Source organism: Aotus nancymaae, unplaced genomic scaffold, assembly GCF_030222135.1.
Source record: "Aotus nancymaae isolate 86718 unplaced genomic scaffold, 86718_ANA_hifiasm-v0.15.2.pri h1tg000115l, whole genome shotgun sequence".
NCBI lineage: Eukaryota > Metazoa > Chordata > Mammalia > Primates > Aotidae > Aotus > Aotus nancymaae.
In genome coordinates this window covers 3,534,164-3,552,546 of record NW_026988530.1, presented here as the reverse complement: position 1 = coordinate 3,552,546, position 18,383 = coordinate 3,534,164, and the positions used below count along the sequence as shown (strand labels likewise).

Sequence of the window (18,383 nt, the reverse complement as noted above, 5' to 3'; positions counted from 1 at the left end):
ACCATTTATATTATATCAAATTATCAAAGATGTTTAGAAAGCATGTGAAAATACTTCTGTGAGTGAGGTGGTCTTGGGCCTCGTAACATACATAATGTACTAAAGTCTTCACAAGCACTTTTGAAGAATTTTGTCCTAAGAATGTTTTTGGCTTTGTTTTTCAATTTGGTGTATGGCGTAGTAGTGATAGCATGATGTCTAAGCTTTTACTCTCAAGTGGATCCCTACTTTGTGTTTGTCTAAACACACACACACACACATACACACACACACACACACAATATTCAAGACTGAATACATGTAGAAAGCAAAGTGCATAAAGGAAAATTGTGGCCATACAATAGCTTACTTCAAAAGGAGGGAGAGCGAGAGAGATTCTGCCTCTAGCAAGCACAAGTGCACAGTGCACACTTTATTGAACATTTCTTTCCAATTTTACTTAATAGCTTGCATTGTTCAAAGCACCAGTGTTAGCTATACCAATTTGATTGCTTTTTTATGGCAGAGAATTACAGTGCTGTGAAGTCCATTATTTTTATATCACATTTAATAAGCTATTCATTTTACAATTTTGAAGCAGAGGAAATGAAAACTTATATCTGTTGCAGATGGGTATTCTCAATGGCTTCTATATTTAAAGGAAAATGAAGTCTGAATACCTTGATTAGTCAACTGTTCCTAACAAGTACTGAATATCACTGGGTCATGCTTTCAGATACTGGCCAGAAAATCTTACAGAAATTAGAATGCTGGGAGAAGTTAAGAAGATCATAAAAACAAACTATAAAGTGGGAATATAAGAAATATCAAATTGACAACCCCCTCCTTAAATCAAAATTCTTTTACATTAGATTTACATCAAGATCACGGGAACAAATAAGGATTTGTCTCAGGAGTGTTATTTGTTCTTATTTATCATGACTTCTTTTCTACTTGGGTCCATTTTAGCTGGCCAGTGAAAGAAAGAGTGGTTTTTGTTTTTTCAACCTGTTTGGTTAATTTATTTAATCGGACTCATAAAATTTGTATTATTAAATATGTGATTCAAGAAATCATTAACCTGACAGTAAATATTTATTGCTCTCCATATGATATCTATGTTTTGAACAATGGTTTTAAAATGCTAAAAACCTTTTTTAAACCTAATGGAGAAGTAAATGAACATTTTAGATAAAAAGGAGCATAGGTAGAATTAATTTGTCATTTCTTGGCAGAGTGAAATAATGTCTTACAGAGATAATGTGTTTGTCATCTGCAGAATTTGGCATTTCAGAGATATACAGCGTATTTCACATGATTGATATATTTCACTGTGCAATATCTAGAAACTGAAAAAAAAATTCTCTTCTAGATACCGACAATGAAGCAATGTCTGTCTGAATCAATTCTAAAACATAGAAAGAAGCATGAGTTTTATGAAAAAGGTTTTCTCCCTTTGGTCTGTGAATAGCTCGATACTAAGGTTCAAAGTTACTTTTAAGTCCTAACACTCTGTAAATCCTATAAATATAATTTTCTTAGAAGTTTCAACTTATCAATATCCTATAGGATGGTGAAAACAAAAAAGGTAAGAGTAAAATTAAGCAACGCTTTCCACGCTTGTCAAAACCATAAAAGTAATCTGTCATAGTTTCCCAGGGTTAACTTAATAAGGTAACATAAACTAAATGTTTTAAGAAAACAAAAATTTATTCTCTCAGTTGTGGAGGTGGGAAGTCCAAAATCAAAGTGTTAGTAGTGTCACGCTGTCTCTGAAACCTCTGGGGAAAGGATCTTTCCTTGGTTCCTGCAGTTTTAGGTAGCCCTGGATGTTCCTTGGCTTGTGGCAACATCACTCCAATCTTCCTCCATCTTCACATGCCCATCTTTCTCTGTCTTCACATGTCTTCTTTTTTTAAAAAAATTGTACTTTAGGTTCTGGGGTACATGTGCAGATCATGCAGGATTGTTGCATAGGTACATACATGGCAATGTGGTTTGCTGCCTTCCTCCCCCAATCACCTATCTGGTATTTCTCCCCACGCTATCCCTCCCCACCCTCCCCACCCACCGCTGTCTCTCCTCTGGCCCTCCCCAACTGACTGCAGCGTGTGATGCTCCCCTCCATGTGTCCACGTGTTCTAATTGTTCAACACCCGCCTATGAGTCATACCATGTGGTGTTTGTGTCAGTTTGCTGACAATGATGGTTTCCAGATTCATCTATGTCCCTATGAAGGGCATGAACTCATCATTTTTTATGGCTGCGTAGTATTCCATGGTATATATGTGCCACCTTTTCTTTATCCAGTCTATTGTTCATGGACATTTGGGTTGGTTCCAGGTCTTTGCTACTGCAAACAGTGCTGCAATGAACATACATGTGCATGTGTCTTTATAATAGAACAGTTTATAATTCTTTGGGTATATACCCAGTAATGGGATTGCTAGGTCAAATGTTATTTCTATTTCTAGGTCCTTGAGGAATCACCACACTGTTTTCCACAATGGTTGCACTAATTTACACTCCCACCAACAGTGTAAAAGTGTTCCTATTTCTCCACATCTTCTCCAGCATCTATTGCATGTCTTCTTATAAGGACACAGCTATATTGAATTCAGACTCCCCCTCCCCCTGCTATGCCCTCATTTTAATTTGATTACCTCTGCAAAGACTCTCTTTCCGAGTAAAGCCATATTCACAAGTACTGGGTGAATAACATTTCAACATACCCTTCTAGGGAACACAATTTAATCCATAACATTATCCCAACCTTTGAGAAAAGCACTATTTCCACATTTCAAAAATAGAGATGTTGAAATTCAGAGATAAACAGCTAGTACCAGAGTCGAGTTTCTTCTGTCAAGTGTGGGAATCATTGCCTTACAGTTCTGAAACTAATAAATAAAGATGAATATACTTTCATATCAGACAGGCTAACTACACTTATTGTCCTTTTTTCTGGATATCTGTGTTTAGTTTCCTTGAAATATGTAGTTAACTGAGTTTTTGAGGTGCATTCATATTCTTATGAGCAGCATTTGGGTTATATATCCACTAATTAATAAAGGAAAGAATTTAGCAGGATAAAAATATTTATATGAATAAAATCAGCAACTATTGAAAAACAAATAAAACCTTTATAGTAATTATATTTTGGAAACATATCCAGTGTTTTTACCTATTATATTTCTTAAACTGTTGATATGAACACTCTAACTCAAATTATTTTTGATAGAAAGTACATGTTCCCTTTTGAAATGTCACAATATCCTTTTGATGTCTTCAAGTCTTATATAGACTGAAACTATGAAGATTTGCTGTGACATGACTTTTGTTGCTTCTCTATTAGGTGTAATATAAAATGTAAAATATTGTAAAAAAAAAGTGTAAAGCGGCCGGACGTGGTGGCTCATGCCTATAATCCCAGCACTTTGGGAGTCCAAGGCGGGTGGATCACGAGGTCAAGAGATCGAGACCATCTTGGTCAACATGGTGAAACCCCGTCTCTACTAAAAATACAAAAATTAGCTGGGCATGGTGGCACGTGCCTGTAATCCCAGCTACTCAGGAGGCTGAGGCAGGAGAATTGCCTGAACCCAGGAGGCGGAGGTTGCGGTGAGCCGAGATCGCGCCATTGCACTCCAGCCTGGGTAACAAGAGTGAAACTCTATCTCAAAAAAAAAAAAAAAAAAAATGTAATGCAACAAAATTCCCTTTGGTGGAGGTAAAAATATGCATATTAATGATGTAGGGAAGGCAAAACTTTACTTCAACGTTCATAAAGTTCCCCAGCTGGGCCTTAGAATTAAATTAACATAAGATAGATTATCAGAAGAAAAGCCTACATATTTAATACCATGTGTTTTTTGTTTGTCTTAACTTTTATTTTAAGTTCAGGGGTACATGTGCTGGCTTCCTACGTAGGTAAACTTGTATCATGGGAGTTTGTGGTACAGATTATTTCATCACCCAGCTATTAAGCCTAGTACTGATTAGTTATATTCCTGATTCTCTCCCTCCTCCCATTTTACACCCTCCAATAGGCCCCACTGTGAATTGTTCCCCTCTATGTGTCCGTGTGTTCTCATCATTTAGCTCACACTAATATGAGTTTTAATGTGACACAAGAACATTCATAAAAGGAAGACCCAAAGGTACAGAGCTGATCACTTATATACTAAATAGAACAAATAGTGGTAATTGTGGGAAATACCTAAATGAGGTGAAGTTAAAGGTAGATAAACACTATTTTGACAAGGTCTGTTTTTAAAGACTGTGATTCCTCATGGAAGAATATTAGCATTAACAGTTAGTTACATGAGTATTCATTTCAGTTGTCCTTTACTTGTTATAAGCTTAGTTTTCCAGTTAAGTAAATTACTTTAGCAACTGGGCTTTAAAGAATATTTAATGGGAGAATACATACTCCTGCCTGACTGAAATTGTTTATAATATTGCTTAAAAATACACCTTATAATTTTTAAACATTTAAATAATTTATACAATCAAACAGTTTTAAAGACACACATGCAACAAAGGCAAGCTTAAATCAAAGCAAAAAACATTTTGGTTGATACTCCACCTGCTCTGATGGCTGAGGGCATATCAAATTAGCAACCGAGAACTTGAGTTTCCATGCCCATGCAGAGACAGGAGATGAAGCCCTTGGGATCGGCTTAGCAGGGAATTGATACTGAGACATGTCTATGCACCTAGAATCACCAATGATCCACAAATTCAATAAAGAATATATACGCCCAGCAATGGGATTGAAACTAATAAATAAAGATGAATATACTTTCATATCAGACAGGCTAACTATATTTATTGTCCTTTTTTCTGGATATTTGTGTTTAGTTTCCTTGAAATATGTAGTTAACTGAGTTTTTGAGGTGCATTCATATTCTTATGAATAAAGAATTTGTGGGTGGTGACTCATGCCTGCAGTCCCAGCACTTTGGGAGGCCAAGATAAGAGGATCACTTGAGGCAAAGAGTCTGAAAGCAGTCTAGCCAAGATGGCAAGACTCTCTCCACAAAAAATATTTAAAACTTAGCTGGGCATGGTGGTGCATGTCTGCAATTCTAGGTACTCAGAAGTTCAAGGCTAAAGGATCCTTTGAATTCAGGAGTTCAGTGATGCAGTGATCTGTGATCACCACTGCACTCCAGCCTGAGTGACAGAGTAAGATCCTGCTTCTAAAAGCCAAAGAAGAAGTGGACTAGTAGAAAACTAGTCCTACTTACACAGGAAAAGAGCAAGCAACAGAACGTGCCTGCAAAAGGGCCCATATGTCAGACTTAATGAAGATTTTAAAGCAGCCATTATAAAAGCAGGGGATGGAGAGGTTGGGGAGAGATAACATGGGAAGAAATGCCAGATATGGACAATGGGGAGATGGAGGCAGCAAACCACCTTGCCATGTACGTACCTATGCAACAACCCTACGTGATCCACACATGTACCCCAGAACCTAAAGTACAATTAAAAAATGATAATAAATAAATAAAAGTGTACTAAGAACTAATTGAGTGCTTAAAGAAGTAAGGAAAGCATGATGAAAGCATCTTAACTAGAGAATACCCATAAAGAAATAGAAATTTCAAAAATGAATCAAAGGGGAATTCTGGAATTGAAAAGCACAGTAAGTGAAAAAAATTCATTAAAAGGGCTCATCAGGCTGGGCACAGTGCCTCATGGCCCTGAAATTAAAGCACTTTGGATCACTTGAGCCCAGGAGTTTCAGGCCAGCCTGAGCAACATGGCAAAACCCTGTCTCTACTAAAATACAAAAATTAGCCAGGTGTGGTCGTGTGTGCCTGTGGTCCCCGCTACTCGGGAGGCTGAGACAGGAGGATGGCTTGAACCTGGGAGGCAGAGGTTGCAGTGAACCAAGATCATGCCCCTGGACTCCAGCCTGAGCAACAGAGCAAGACTGTCACAAAGAAGAGGGGATGCTCATCAGATGATTTGAACTGGTCAAAAAGAATCAGCAAACTTGGATAGATTGATATGGATGATATAATCCAAATGACAGAGAAACAAAAGATCAAAGAAAAATAAACAATGCTTTACAGTAATGAGAAACACTATTAAGTGAACCAACATATTGACGAAGAACTAAAAGCAAAGAAAGAGAAAAGGAGAAAAACCATTCAGATATATAATTAACAATAACTTCCAAAATGTGATGAAAACCATTAATCTACATATTTAAGAAGCTCAAAAAACTGTATGTAGGACAAACAGAAAGAGGCCACCCCATCATAATAAAAATACTGAAAGCAAACAGCAGAGAAAATCTCAAAAGCAGTAAGAGAAAAAAATCAAGCACTAAAGCAAATACTGATATCACTTAATTTATATGAGCTAGATGTATTCATATACTGTAACAGTAATATGAAAATATAGTCTACATTTTACATTTTTTAGAGGCTTTTAATCTTTCAAAGTCCTCCAAAATTCTAATATTCAAAAGTGAAATATAAGAATAAAAAGATTAATATAACTGGAATCTACAGACAGACAGATGAACTGCGTGAAATTCAGTATTAATGTTTTTTAACTGATCCTGGTTAATCGCTTCCACGTGATTAAATCATTTGACTAGATTTTTTCATGAACCCCAATGTAAAACTCAAAAGTAATATGTAACTACCATTCTTTTTGCAATGATGCAAATCTATCATTCTTTAAGCAAAATAATGTTAAAAATGTAAGATATTAAATAATTCAAGAAAAATATGTTTTATATTTTCTTTATAATACTTTTAAATTTGCATTTATGGGCAAAAGATAGCATCAGCTAATGGAAAGAAGGCATAATTAATTATTTAAAGATAAGATTTTAATTTCTGACTGCCAATGACTAACAAAATATTGTTGTTCACGTGAATAAAATTCTGAAGCCTTACTGTTTTTATGTATGAACTAAGCATATTTTCTTGAAGACTCAGAGAAATAAATCATAGTAAAATGAACTGTGAGATATGAGTTATTTATAAAAATTACTATTAATGCTGCCTGTATTATGGTAATTGTACTTTCCCAAACAACATATTCTATGAAGATAGATGTTATCACCCGTGTACAACACTTCATCTATGAGGCCTATCAATACATACTCGACAAGAACCCATACATCTTCTGTTGTAAATTGAAAGCATTGAAGAGTGATGCGTTATTTGAAATACAAAATGCTGCTGTCAGTTATACTCTTCTGAACTATAATTAAATGTGTATTTGTGTCTTTAATACATATGCCAAGAAAATGAAACATTCAAAGCAATGAGTAATAAATTATAAGACACCAATAGGCAAAATAAGAAACTTTTGGCTCCTCAAAGTTGCTTATTCTGATGAAAAAAGTTATATTGTATAAATTATATTTGTCTAAAATTACTGATTTCAACAAATCCAACTTTCTCCTCCTTCCTACCTCACACAGAAATACAAATTTCTAATAAAGCCACTATATCACATCGACCACATAATCAGAAGTAAAACTTTCCTCAGCAAATGCAAAAGAATGGAAATCATAACAAACAGTCTCTCAGACCACAGTGCAATCAAATTAGAACTCAGGATTAAAAACTGGTCAAAACCACACAACTACATGGACATTGAACAAACTGCTCCTGACTGACTACTGGGTAAACAACGAAATTAAGGCAGAAATAAAGAAGTTCTTTGAAACCAATGGGAACAAAGAGACAACAAACTAGAACCTCTGGGACACAGCTAAAGCAGTGTTTAGAGGAAAATTTATAGTACTAAAATGCCCACATCAGAAAGCAAAGAAGATCTAAAATCAGCACCCTAACATCACAATTAAATGAACTAGAGAAACAAGAGTAAACAAATTCAAAAGCTAGCAGAAGACAAGAAATAACTAATATCAGAGCAAAACTGAAGGAGATCGAGAAACAAAAAACCCATCAAAAAAAATCAATGAATCCAGAAGTTGATTTTTTGAAAAGATTAATAAAATAGATATATCACTAGCTAAACTAATAAAGAAGAGAGAAGAATCAAATAGATACAATAATAAATGATAAAGGGGATATCACCACTGATGCCACAGAAATACAAACTACCATCAGAGAATACTATAAACACTTCAATGCAAATAAACTAGAAAAGCTAGAAGAAATGGATAAATTCCTGGACACATACACCCTCCCAAGACTAAACCAGGAAGAAGTTGAATCCCTGAATAGACTGATAACAAGTTCTGACATTGAGGCAGTAATCAGTAGCCTACAAACCAAAAAAAGAAAACAAAAGCCCAGGACCAGATGGATTCACAGTCAAATGCTACCAGAGGTGCCAGCAGGAACTGTTGCCATTCTTTCTGAAACTATTCCAAATAATAGAAAAAGAGGGACTCCTCCCTAACTCATTTTATGAGGCCCGCAACATCCTGATAACAAAACCTGGCAGAGACACAAGAAAAAAGGAAAATTTCAGGCCAATATTCCTGATGAACATCGTTGTGAAAATCCTCAATAAAATACTGGCAAACAGAATCCAACAGCCCATCAAAAAGTTATCCACCATGATCAAGTCGGCCTCATCCCTGGGATGCAAGACTTGTTCAACATATATAAATTAGTGACTGTAATCCATCACATAAACAGAACCAATGAAAAAAACCACATGATTATCTCAATAGAAGCAGAAAAGGTCTTTGATAAAATCCAACATCCCTTCGTACTAAAAATTCTCAATAAACTAGGTATTGATGGAATATATCTCAAAATGACAAGAACTACTTATGATAAACCCATAGTCAATATCATACTGAGTGGGCAAAAACTGTAAGCATTCCCTTTGAAAACCAGTACAAGACAAAGATGGCATCTCTCACCACTCTACTCAACATAGAATTGGAAATTCTGGCTAGGGCAATCAGGCAAGAGAAAAAATTAAGAGTATTCAAATGAGAAGAAACGAAGTCAAATTGTCTCTTGTGTGCAGATTGCTGGGAATACTCTGAACCCCTCTGTGGTGACTGAGCAACCCCAAGCTTCTGGAAGAATTGGAAAAACCTAAGCTACCTGAAATAAGGAGAAGAAATTGTTATTGATTTTTAAGCTATAAATTCTCTTAGAATTTGCTTTCCCAAAACGAGTTATTTGCTTTGTGATGCTTCTTACTTACTGTATCGATTATATTTGAGAAAATGAAGGACAATGTGAAATGCTGAGATGTGACTTGTAACTTTGGCTCTGCTGAGCTGCAACTTGTAACTTTGGCTCTGCTGAACTGTTCTGGTAGAAACAGGAACTCTGTGAAAGGGACTAACCACATAGCTTGGCTGCCGGAGAGAGAAGACAGCACGTAATAGGTTTCTCGTTGCAGAGAGCCTATAAATGGATGTGTAATGGAGAGGTTTATTACCTGGATTCCTTTCCCAGGAGAGGCATGTTAATTGGGGCCCTGGAAAGGGAATGCGACCCTTATGGAGAGCCTATAAATGGATGCACGAGGGGCATCTGTCTCTGTGGTTGAGATAGGATGTAAAAGTTTTCTTCTCCCACTGCTCCTCCAGGCCTGCATGGAGGTCCCCTCCTCTCTATGAACATCGTGAAAGAACTGATGTGTCCTTTAAATTTTTCTGCCCCCTTTCTCCTCCTGCATGGAGGCCCCCTCCTTTTACAGTTTTTGTGGTCAGGCTGGTTGTCCTGTGTCAGATCCTGTTCCCTCTATACCTGTGAGCCCAATATGTTCTTGCTGATAATCATAAGTTTATGTTTAACCTATATTCTTGCTAAGGTGTATGATTTCTATGCTGACGCACAGAAAGTTATCCATATAGTCTTCTTCTTTTATAATACCACATTGTGATTTTTGTGCACCAGTTTTTGCAAATGTATTCTTTTTGTATAATTATCACTGAAATTTTGTGTAACCTGGCCCCCCCTCCCCTATTGAAAGAGCACAATAAAAACTGAGGTTTTCAGGGGAATGTCAGACATCTATGGAGCAGCATTATGTGGTGTCTCTCCTGGGCCCAGCTTTAAGGAAAACTTTTTCCTTGTTTCTCTTTCTTTTTCACCAACCACTCAATCACTTTGAGAGATCTTAAACCCACATTGATGTATTGGGAGCTGGTCTCACCAATAGCAGATAACATGATTCTATATTTAGAAAACCCCATCATCTCAGTCCCAAAACTCCTTAAGCTGATAAGCAACTTCAGCAAAGTCTCAGGATACAAAATCAATGTGCAAAAATCACAAGCATTCAATATTAGGGAGAGAGTCAAATCATGAGTGAACTCTCATTCACGATTGCTATAAAGAAAATAAAATACCTAGGAATACAATTTACAAGGGACCTAAAGGACCTCTTGAAGCAGAACTATAAACCACTTCTCAAAAAAATAAGAGAGAACACAAACAAATGGAAAAACATTCCATACTCATGGATAGGAAGAATTGATATCATGAAAATGGCCAGACTGCCCAAAATAATTTATAGATTCAATGCTATTCCCATTAAGCTACCATTGACTTTTTTGCAGAATTAGAACAAAACTACTTTAAATTTAATATAGAACCAAAAAGAGCTCATATAGCCAAGAAAATCCGAAGCAAAAAGAGCAAAGCTGGAGATATCATGCTACCTGACTTCAAACTATGCTACAAGGCTACAGCAACCAAAACAGCATGGTGCTGGTACCAAAACAGATATATAGACCAATAGAACAGAACAGAGGCCTCAGAAATAACACCACACATCTACAACCATCTAATCTTTGACAAACCTGACAAAAACAAGCAATGGGGAAAGGTTTCCCTATTTAATATATGGTGCTTGGAAAGCTGGCTAGCCACAAGCAGAAAACAGAAACTGGACTCCTTCCTTCCACCTTATACAAAAATTAACTCGAGATAGATGAAAGACTTAAATGTAAAACCAAAAATCATAAAAACCTCAGAAGAAAACCTACACAATACCATTCAAGATATAGGCATGGGCAAGTTTTATTACTAAAACACCAAAAGCAATTGCAGCAAAAGCCAAAATTGACACATGAGATCTAATCAAACTGAAGAGCTTCTGCACAGCAAAAGAAACTATCATGAGTGAACAGGCAACCTACGGAATAGGAGAAAATTTTTGCAATCTATGCATTGGAGAAAAGTCAAATATCCAGAATCTACAAGGACCTTAAACAAATTTACAAGAGAAAAAACAAACAATCCCATCAAAAAGTAGGCAAAGGATGTGAACAGACACTTCTCAAAAGAAGACATGTATGCAGTCAACATATGAAAAAAGGTGCGTCATCACTGGTCATTAAAGAAATGCAAATCAAAACCATAGTGAGATACCATCTCACTCCAGTTAGAATGGTGATTATTAAAAAAATCAGGAAACAGCAGATGCTGTCAAGGCTGTGTTTACACTGCTGGTGGGAGTGTAAATTAGTTCAACCATTGGGGAAGACAGCGAAGGCAATTCCTCAAGGATCTGGAACCAGAAATACTATTTAACCCAGCAATCCCATTACTTGGTATATACCCAAAAGATTATAAATCATTCTACTATAAAGGCAAATGTACATGTATGTTTATTGCAGCACTGTTTACAATAGCAAAGACTTGGAACCAACCCAAATGCCCATCAATGATAGACTGGATAAAGAAAATGTGGCACATAAACACCATTGAATACTATGTAGCCATAAAAAAAGGATGAGTTCATGACCTTTGCAGGGACATGGATGAAGCTGGAAGCCATAATTCTCAGCAAACTAACACAGGAATAGAAAACCAAACAACACGTGTTCTCACTCATAAGTGAGAGTTGAACAATGAGAACACATGGACACAGGGAGGGGAACATCATACACCGGGGCCTGTCAGGGGCGGAGGGTAAGAAGAGGAGAGAGAGCATTAGGACAAATACCTAATTCATGCAGGGCTTACAACCTAGTTGACAGGTTGATAGGTGCAGCGAACCATCATGGCACATGTATACCTAAGTAACAAACCTGCACATTCTGCACGTGTATCCCAGAACTTAAAGTAAAATAGAAAAAAAAAAACCCACTGTATCCTGGCATGTTTTCTTTTGTATATCCAATTTATGAACAAAAGCCATACATGTGAAATATATAAAAATGACATATTTTGTGAGAGTATATTCTTTTATAGACTTTTGTTTTTGTTTCTGAGACGATGTTTCACTCACTCTTGTTGCCCAGGATGGAGTGCAATGGCGTGATCTCATCTCACCACATCCTTCACCCCCTGAGTTCAAGCGATTCTCCTGCCTCAGCCTCCCAAGTAGCTGGGATTACAGACATGTGCCACCACGCCCAGCTAATTTTGTGTTTTTAGTAGAGACAGGGTTTATCCATGTTGGTCAGGCTTGTCTGGAACTCCTGACCTCAGGTGATCTACTGGCTTGGCCTCCCAAAGTGCTGGGATCACAGGCTTGAGTCATTGTGCCCAGCATTTTTATAGTTTTCAATGAAATTATCTTTTACTGTAAAACTAAATGGAAACAAATGAACTGAAGTGTCTTTTAAATTGTTCTGCCCCCTTTCTCCATTTCCACTTTTATCCACACTAACTGTCCCCAACACCACCTCTCAGTTCTTAGGAGAAAAGGCAAATCATTGACATTCTGATGGCAAGAGGTTTTGTTTTTAAGCACTGCATTTAGCAAGAGTTAAAACAAAGTCAATCAGAATGAATAAATAATTAATCAAATATTACCATGTTTGTAAGTGCTTCTTTAAACTCTGCAAAAATAATGACCTTTAATAGGTCAGGAATGACTCCTAATTTTGTTATTCACTGTCTATCTGGCTACCTACTGTTTTTTAAATTAGTTTATTAGTTTATAATTGTTTATCAGGCACTATACTAAGTACTTTAATTATCTCATTTTAACACTACTTTATAAAGGAAAGAACTGAGGCTCAGAGAGGACATTATTTGCCCTGTATGGTACATTGAGTACGAATTATAAGACTTGACCGCATAAGACCGCTGGTCTTTAAATAGCAGTTAAAGGTTGTGTGCAGTGGCTCATGTCTGTAATCCTAGCATTTTGGGAGGCCAAGGCCGGTGGATTGCCTGAGCTCAGGAGTTTGAGGCCAGCCTGGGCAACTCAGTGAAACCCCATCTCTACTAAAATACAAAAAATTAGCTGGGTGTAGTGGTGTGTGCCTGTAATCCCAGGTACTCAAGAAGCTGAAGCAGAATAATTGCTAGAACCTGGGAGGCAGAGGTTGCAGTGAGCCAAGATTGCACCACTGCACTGCATTCCATCCTAGGCAACAGAATGAGACTCTGTCAATAAATAAATAAATAGCAGTCAAAATCACTAGTTAGGCAGAAGAAGTTGAGGAGCTACTAAATGTTTTCTTGCTTGATTTCCTCTTCTGCATAGTAGGCACAATCATAATATCCATCTCCTAGAGTTATCATCATGATTCAGTGAGAAGAGTTTACGTGAACACAGTTAGCAGAGCATCTGTCATGTAATAAACAATCAAAGATTAATACATAGACACAGAGCACTCCAAAAACATTTCACCCACATAATATAAACACTGAAATGTACAAATCAGTTATAATAGAGATGGTCCCTCCATCACCATTATTAAACTTCCATTGCACTTATTCAGAAGCAAGAGTGAATTTGAATATAGAGTGATGAGTCTATTCCAAATTATAGAATCTGAAAATCCTTTTCTATGCACTAAAAATTCAAAAGCATTGGTTGTACAATCTCAGAAAGGAGAATTTCTATTTTTTTTTTTCAAAATTAAGGGAATATTTTAAAGTATTTGTTTTTCAAAATTAAGGGAATATTTTAAAATATTTTAAAGTATTCTCATTTTCTTTTCCAAAAATAGAGAAATTTATGAAACACAGTATATAAAGACAGTGATGGGCCAGGAATCCAAAATTTAAGTTCCAAAGTATACAAATCTAATATGCTAGAAAAAAATCATAAAATGAACACATCTTTCTTACTATAGTTCCAATAAATATTCTAACTACATTGAAATAAATTAGCTCATTTAATCTAGACAGTAATCTATGAGGTATGTACTATAATAATTTCAAGTAACAGATAAGAAAACTGAGGCATAGAAAGTTTAAGTAACTTATTCAGGGTCACACATTTAATGAGATTCATTCACAGCTACACAAACAGAGGATCCACAGGAAAGTTACTTAACCTCCCCGGGTTTCTGTTATCGATTGTGAATAAAGGGCCTAAAAATGACACAGAAAGCAGATTTTAAAATCAGACTTACTTGAATCACATCTCTTACCCAATGCTATATTTTACAGATAATTTGATGGGTACTGGTGGCTGTGAGACATAGGCAAATATGTAAACCTCTGGTATTGCTAAAGCAAATGCCTACATCTTTCCTTGATGTAAGAGTACACATGGAGGCCCAGATTTAATATGTGAGGTCTCTAAGTGTAATGATTCAGGGTATCATTTACACAATGAAAACCCTTTTAATTTTGAAACGTCTCTATTTTATATTCATATAAATGACATTTTCCAGTGGACCATGCCTCTTAAATCTGTATTTGCCTAGTTTGTCTGCCATAAGCAACTCAGACAGATCATCTGAGTTGCTAAAAAACATCTTAAAGATTAGAATTGTCCACTACCTTTCCACAGAAAATAGCGTCAGGAAGCACGTGTGCTAGATGACTTCATCAGGCCATTTCTCGCCAGGCTGCCCTGAGTTGGAGGAAATGGCTACTAAACCTTTTTATCCAAAAGTTGAATTTGATTATTTTCAAACTCTCTCTCAATTCTATCATTATGTTATTTAAAAGTCCAGTCCTGTTATAACCTATGTGTCTCACATTTGACGTGTTAAATTCTCATTAATACCTTAAATAATGTAGTATATCAAGGAGAGAAGCATGGAAAAATACTGTAGCTGGAATTTAATTTTTTAGTATAGAATTTAAAATGCTAAATATTTTTAAACAGGCCCTCAAAATTTTGTCATAGAACTACTCAATGTAATATTGTCGCCAAAAAAGTAATAATTCAAAAAGCAATTTTAAAAGCTCCATAAGTGCTTGTGTTTTTTATTTTTTTTCTCACCTTGTCTGGAATTGAACAGCCAGAGATTCAATTATAGCTGTCAGAAACTCATACCTCGTCATATTACGGTAATAATACATTACCTTGGAAAACCAAGGCCAAATATTAGCTATACCTTATAGGCAACATATTGATTTTTCAAAATGGTTTCTATAGGTCAAAACACTTCAAAATCATGTTACTCTTTCAGAAATATGAGAAAATATTGTGACATTTAATTTTAAAATACATTAAAAAGTTTTACTAGCTTACAAGGATTGCATATATATGCTTTCACTATGCAATCAAAATGATAAGCAGGTATGCCAAAAACAGGCTGAGAAAAAAATTCCCTTTTTCCCTGTGTTCTCTACTGATTTGCATTTGCTTCTTGTTAATTCATTTTATCATCTTCAGGAAAGTGATAGCTGCCACCGAAGTGTTTGGAAAATTTTTGGTGATAAGTGTAAAATGAATGATAAGTATAAACAGTCTACTCAACCTAAAAGGAAAATATGTTTATAGCATGTAATATTATATGAAGGATTAAGTAAAGTAAAAAGAAGGAATAAAAATAAAAGTAGAAGTGAGAAAATAAGAAACTATTGACAAATAGAATGATGAATACATCCTAGCTTTGGGTTGAATGCAAGGATGTATAGACACATATTATGCATTACACACTTATGCTTATGTTTTGTTATTTAACCATATCAGTGACCTATATTTTTCCTAAATGTCACTTTTTTAAAATTAAGTTTACAAAATTTTAAATCATGTATATGGATTTTCCTTTGTGGTTTGTTTTATCTATCTATACTTATAATTTCCTTTCTCATCTAACCGTGAGAGAAATATTCAGTTTATTTTCTTACAGTTTGGGTTTCATTTTTTATATTTAAGTCATTAATTATCTTTTCTTTCTTTCTTTCTTTCTTTTTTTTTGAGAAGGAGTTTTGCTTTTGTTGCTCAGGCTGGAGTGCAATGGTGTGATCTTGGCTCACTGCAACGTCCGCCTCTTGGGTTTAAGCAGTTCTTCTGCCTCAACCTCCTGAGTATCTGGGAATACAGGCATGTGCCACCATGCCAGGCTAATTTGTATTTTTAGTAGAGACGGGGTTTCTTCATGTTGGCCAGGCTGTTCTCGAACTCCTGACCTCAGGTGATCTGCCCGCCTCGGCCTCCCACAGTGCTGAGATTACAGGCTGAGCCACTGTGCCTGGTCCATTAATCCATCTTAATAAAAACAACAATGAGAACAAATTCAGTGTCAGTTAAAGACAGAAGGATCCAGCAGTGATCATGTGGGGCCAAGAAAGAACAGCTCCTCTGAAAAATGGAAGAAGCAGTTTTCCATGCTCCAAAGAGGCAAAGAAGAGTGTATGAGACTTAGGAGTCTCCATTGCCAAGCCCTCTTGGTCAGGACCGTAGTCCTCAGAAAGAGTTCAAGATATTCTGTGCTGAAATGATGAACAACAATGTGATTGTGAGGAATGCAGAAGGCATTGAGCAGCTCTATGGGAAAAGTTTTTTTGGAAAAGGTGTTCTTTCAAGAAGCCATCCAAGCTTCACAATTTCAGATCCTCAACTGATTGCCAAATGGAAAGATACGAAGACAAACATGCCTATCATCACTCAACGAACTATCAGCTTAGGGTTGAGTGGGGGCAGAGATAATGCGTGCACAGGTGCAGGATGAGATTACAGTGTGCAGAATCCTCAAGGATGACATGAAACCGCTTGAGCAGCCCCCTGTGAAAAGGAATGAAGAAGCTCAAGTGCATGATGAGCTTAACTCTGGAATGGTTTCCAACATGGAGGGCACAGAGTGGGAGAGAGACCTGCTGTGATGAACGGGGACTCTGGAAAGTCAGGTGTTATGGGTGATCCCAGTGAGACGTCAGGCCACCTGCAGGAGGCCTCTGGGTGCCACCCAACAACAGAGGGCTTTGAGAAATGTGTGGGAGAGGATACTTCACCTCTGACGCAAGTAATGTTGCTGCAGACACATTGGTCTTGTCCTCCCGTGTGGCCTTCACCATGAGGACAGCAGCCAGCATGTTGGTCTCCTGCATGCTGGGGACAGGGTCCTGACCACAAGTACATGCTGGTGGAGGAAGCCAAGTGTGCTGTGAGGGAGAGGGAGGATGCCCCAAATGAGAAACTGGTGCAAAGAAACAGACAAATCTGCAGAAGAAAGCCACATAAGATATCTGAGTATTTGCAACTCAGCCAAGAAGGAGACTTCTCCCCGGTCTGTGCTCTTGGATGTTTAAGTATTTACTATGAGAAAGAGCTTTTAAAGATAATGAAGCTCTGGAAAGCCTTCACTGTAGTTCAGCCCATGTGCAGGACCACCTACATGGCTACCATTATTTTCGAATCAGCGGCGGAGTGCCCAAAGTGGGTTTCAAGTACAATACAGATTTACTGCTGTATTCAAAAGGCCCTCCATTTTACCATGCAAGTGATTCTGTCATTACTGAGCTAGCTGATGACCATGTTGAAGGCTGTCTCTGCAAGTCTCTCAGCTGGAAGTTCCTAGTTGCCTTCAGCAGAGTTTCTGTGAATGTCTCTAAGGAACTTATGCTGTGCTGTTTGATTAAACCCTTTACTATGACTGACAAGGAAATGGAGTCACCAGAATGCGTGAAAAGAATTAAAGTTCAGGAAGTGATTCTGAGTCGATGGGTTTCTTCAGGAGAGAGGCGTGACCAAGATGAACTTTAACAATTCAACCTCAAATTTCTAATTTCACCAACAACTATTTATTGAGGGCTAGGTAAAAAGTTATTTTTACTGTACTTGCTCATTCATGTATGAATTTTAAAGGACATGGTACTCCAAGCACCAGAAAATGATCAGTGTTTGTTGTTGCTGTGTTGTTCTGTTTTGTTTTTGAGATGGAGTTTCATTCTTGTTGCCCAGGCTGGAGTGCAATGGCGCCACCTCCACTCACTGCAAACTTCACTTCCCGGGTTCAAGCGATTCTCCTGCCTCAGTCTCCTGAGTAGCTGGGATTACAGGCATGTGCCACCAAACCGGGTTAATTTTGTATTTTTAGTAGAGACAGGGTTTCTCCATGTTGGTCAGGCTGGTCTCGAACTCCCGACCTCAGGCTTCCCAAAGTGCTGGGATTACAGGCGTGAGCCACCATGCCCAGGCACAATCAGGTTTTTACAGATAAATTACACAGGGGAGGAGAAAGAGCCCTGTGCTGGGAGTGCAGATTCTGTCCTTGCATTGGCCTCTAACTCTCTAATATGGAGCCTCGTGCCTCTGGCCTCATTCTGTGCCTTCATTCAGTCACT

General features: G+C 37.2%; 1 pseudogene; it reads left to right on the top strand.

The window, feature by feature from the left end:
- The first annotated feature begins 16,408 nt into the window (after positions 1-16,408).
- On the top strand, positions 16,409-17,802 carry LOC105718847 (tRNA-splicing endonuclease subunit Sen2-like; annotated as a pseudogene).
- Positions 17,803-18,383: the final 581 nt, after the last annotated feature.